We start from the raw sequence: 4,758 nt of genomic DNA, 5'->3' as shown, positions 1-4,758 counted from the left end.
TGAAGAAATGCAGGCTCGGCGGAACTACCATTCAGTAGATACATAGTTGGTTAAACAACCGCAAACAAAGAGTAACTATTAATGGAATGACATCAGATTGGAGGGAGGTCTCAAGTGGGGTTCCACAGGGATCTCTTCTGGGTCTGGTGTTATTTAACATCTTTATTAATTACCTAGATGTAGGAATAGAGAGCATACTGATCAAGTTTGCAGATGACAGAAAGCTGGGACAGGAAGCGGGGTTACCAACACTTTGGAGGCTAGAACTAAAATTCAGAGGGATCTTGATAACTCGGAGAACTGGGCTAAACTCAAAAAAATTAAATTCAACAAAGAAATGTAAGGTGCGAAAAAACGCACAAATACAGTATGGGGGATAACTGGCTTGGCAGCATCACTGCTGAGAAGGATCTGGGAGTTGTGGTGGATCACAACCTCAACTTGAGTCAGCAATGCAATGTTGCTGCAAATAATAAAAAAAAGGCAAATGCAATTTTAGGTAGCATAGCATTAACAGAGGCATAACATGCAAGTCACAGGATATGATCGTATCACTCTACTCAGTGCCAGTTAGACCTCAGCTGCAGTACTGTGGTCACTGCTGTATAAAAAGGATATAGTTTAACTGGAAAGGATCCAGACGTGAGTGACAAAGATGATCAAAGGGATGGAATGCAAACCATACGAGCAAAGGCTGAAGGAACTGGGTATGTTTAATGTGGAGAAGAGATTAAAAGGGGACATGATGATGGTCTTCAAATACTTGAAAGGCTGCCATAAAAAAGATGGAGAAAAGTTGTTCTCTCTTGCCACAGAAGGCGGGACAAGGGATTCAAGCTACAGCATAGCAGGATTTAGATTAAATCTCTGGAAAAACTTCCTAACTGTAAGAACAGAAGGAGAATGGAACAGACTGCCTAGGGAGATCATGGAAGCTTCTTCATTAGAGGTTTTCAAAAGGAAGCTGGATAGCGATCTGTCTTGCATGGTTTAGAGTAGACACAACTGTGACGGGTTGGATCACAGAAACCCCCTTGGGAGCTGCCATTCAATGTATCAAGACTACCCCTGCTCCTGTTTTCCCTGCCAGCTCAGGACTCCAGCACCCTGTCTTGCTGAGCCAGACGCTCCCGTCTGCTCCAACACAGACCCAGGGTCTGAATCACTTGCCCCAAAGCTGCAAGTTTACCTGAAAACAGCTCACAGAAGTTTGCTTGTCTTTAGCACTCAGATGCCCAACTCCCAATGGGGTCTAAACCCAAATAAATCCGTTTTACCCTGCATAAAACTTATGCAGGGCAAACTCATAAATTGTTCGCCCTCTATAACACTGATAGAGAGATATGCACAGTTGTTTGCTCCCCCAGGTATTAATACATACTCTGAGTAAATTACTAAATAAAAAGTGATTTTATTAAATACAGACAGTAGGATTTAAGTGGTTCCAAGTAGTAACAGACAGAACAAAGTAAGTCACCAAGCAAAATAAAATAAAATGAGCAAACCTATGTCTAATCAAACTGAATACAGATAATCTCACCCTCAGAGATGCTTCAGTAAGCTTTTTCTCAGACTGGACACCTTCCAGGCCTGGGCACAATTCTTTCCCCTGGTACAGCTCTTGTTCCAGCTCAGGTGATAGCTAGGGGATTCTTCATGATGGCTCCTCTCTCCCCTTTGTTCTGTTCCACCCCTTTATATATCTTTTGCATAAGGCGGGAACCCTTTGTCCCTCTGGGTTTCCACCCCCCCTCACTGGAAAAGCACCAGGTTAAAGATGGATTCCAGTTCAGGTGACATGATCACGTCACTGCAAGACTTCATTGCCCACTTGCCAGCACACACATATACAGGAAGACTCACAGGTAAACACAGCCATCTGCGGATAATGGTCCTTGTTAATGGGAGTCACCAAGATTCCAAACCATCATTAATGGCCCACACTTTACATAATTACAATAGGCCCTCAGAGTTACATTTTATATTTCTAGTTTTAGATAGAAGAGTGGTACATTTATACAAATCAGATGATCATACTCAGTAGATTATAAGCTTTGTAATGATACCTTACAAGAGACCTTTTGCATGAAGCATATTCCAGTTAGGTTATATTCGCTTATTACCATATTTTTCTAAAACTATCCCAGTTACATTATATTCACTTATTATCATTTTTTTATAAAACCATATAGATTGCACAACGTCACAACAACAAATCCTGCATCTTGGCAGGGGGTTAGAGTACATTACCCTTGTGGTCCCGTCTACCCCTATGATTCTAAGCATTCTTCTGTCCACCCTCTGGGCTCAACTTTCACCCTTCCTGAGCTCCTTTGGGCTGCTCCTTGCTTTTCCCAAGCAATCCCTCCCAGGCCTTCCTACCTCTATACATGCATGTCTGCCTCCCAGTGCTGGACTTCCCTCCTCTTTTTAAGTCCCACACCCAGCACAGGTGCAGCTGAACTGGGCTGACTGGCCCAGGGTCTCTTGGCCCTTAAAGGGACAGCTGCTCTGCTATACTTCCCCTGTGGGCAGATTATTCCATAGCTGTCCCCTACCAGACCCTGATAAACCTGCTTTTTCCCCTGTGCAAATGAAGTTCCTGTAGATTGGTTTTCCCAGGCATGGCCAAAAGCTCCCGTAGTCCAGCCTCGAGAGGATGCTGGCTGACGGTCAACACCAAAAGCATCCAACTCCACTTTGTTTCAGCCTGGGCTTTTATTCCGCTCAGTCATTCATTTAATATGACTCAACGTTCCGCAGCTATGTCCCCATTCTGTGCTTATGGAGCAGGTTGGATTGGTCCTTTCTGTTCTCTAAGGGATCCCTCAGGAATGCACCATTTGCTTCCTTGAAGAAAGTGACTGATGTTGGAGATTGTCACATCTGAGATGTGCTATTTTCTGTACAGCTGGTATTAAGGTAGAAACCACCATATTTTCATGTTTACAATCCTAGTCTTACAAAAATACCAGCATTAAAGGCCTGTTCATCTGCGGCTCTCGAGGTGTCTTGTACACTTAACTAGCTAAACCACAGAAGCTCTTGGGAGGAAGATAAGGAATATATTGAGATCACTTCACTGAAATGCAGCCACTTCGGGGATGGAACACAGCAGCTACTAAACACTACATGGCACCCCTACACAACAGTTTAGGGCAGGAAATGAAGGAAAAAAATTGTATCCAACTGACACAATGGGCCTTAAAGGGACAGAATGTAATTTACTGCCATGAAATATTAGCAGGACACCCAAGCTAGCCCCCCAACTCTTGCAAACACTAACATGGGATAGTCAATGCTCACAGGTGGTCAGCAGTGACACTGTTTGTCCCCTTGGGGCCTCCTGCAAAGCTCAATTCCAAGGCCCCTTATCAGTCATCTTGCACATACACTGTACAGGGCCGGCTCCAGGCACCAGCACAGCAAGCAGGTGCCTGGGGCGGCCAAGGGAAAGGGGTGGCACGTCCGGGTCTTCAGCGGCAATTCGGGGGCAGATCTCTCAGTCCCTCTCGGGGGCTTGTGGAGGACACAAAGACTTGTGTATGCTTAAATTTGATGCACCGGGAGTGAAATCAGAGTGTGTAAAATTAAGCATGTGCATGAGTCTTTGCAGGATTGGGGCACAAGCCTGTAACTCTTGCCAGTGCTAGTACCGTAGGTGAAGTCAGGGTTGCAGACGCAAAGTGGTTTGAGTGCATACAATCTCTTAAATATGTTAACATATATTTTAAAAATGCATGCACAAACAAAAGCGCGCACACACACACACACACACAAAACCAACCAACCTTCCCCAATGTTAGAAAGAAATGCAAAGATAAGATGGCACTTTTTAAGCAAGGCACCTAAACATCCTTAACTCTGCTCACCATAAAGACATCCTTCTTTGCTAAAGGTAGATTCCCAGGAATGGGTGAAGGGGCAGAGAATGACCCCTGTTCTCTTGCATCCCGTACTGCTGTGTTAAAGTCAAATTACTGAAGTTATTAACTAAATGCCTGCTGCCCTGAGCACTAAACCTGAGGGAGGGAAATTCAGTAAAGTCGGTTTCATCTATCATCTATTTTTCTTTTTCGCTACATAGTAGCAAAAAAGTTAGGCACAGGAACCATTGGGCGCCTCTCTTTTTAAGCTGTCAGAAGTAACCAATCTTCGTCCACTGTCCTTCAGCTCTTGTAGCAAAAGTCTTCCTTTAGTCCCAGATTTAACCCACCCATTTGGAAGCAGACCTGACCTTTTCTGTGAGGACTCTGGAGGTTGGGGAGGCAAAAAAATACAATAAAATAAAATAAAATAAGTGAAAACTCATTTGCAACCTTCACTGGGAACGGGAAGCAGCAACCATCACTCCCTAACTAGCCAGAGTATCTGCTGGGAAAGCCCTATACTGCAGACAAGGACTCCACGAGCAGCCTCGCTGAAACAACCACATCAGGGAATCTTAGTCTTTAAGGTGCCACCAGACTCCTTGTTGTTTTTGTAGATACAGACTCACACGGCTACCCCCTGAGGCTTCCGGGAACCGGAAACTTCCCTCTGATGGGAATTTCCATTGCCTCCGAGAGCTGGATAAGAGCGGCCGGGCGGGGTTTCCCCAGCTCGGCTGCTTAGCCAGCCAGGGCGCCTGGGGAGAGAAAAAAGCCGAGGCAGGACCAGACCACACAGCCCATCCCTACACACGCGATACATCATCCCTCCTCGGGGCCCTGCGCCAGCGCCCAAGCACCCGCTTCGCACCTCCACCCCCTGTGTATT

Source organism: Trachemys scripta, chromosome 5 (genome assembly GCF_013100865.1).
Source record: "Trachemys scripta elegans isolate TJP31775 chromosome 5, CAS_Tse_1.0, whole genome shotgun sequence".
In the NCBI taxonomy this organism is placed as follows: domain Eukaryota; kingdom Metazoa; phylum Chordata; order Testudines; family Emydidae; genus Trachemys; species Trachemys scripta.
Note: the sequence above shows the minus strand (reverse complement) of the source record.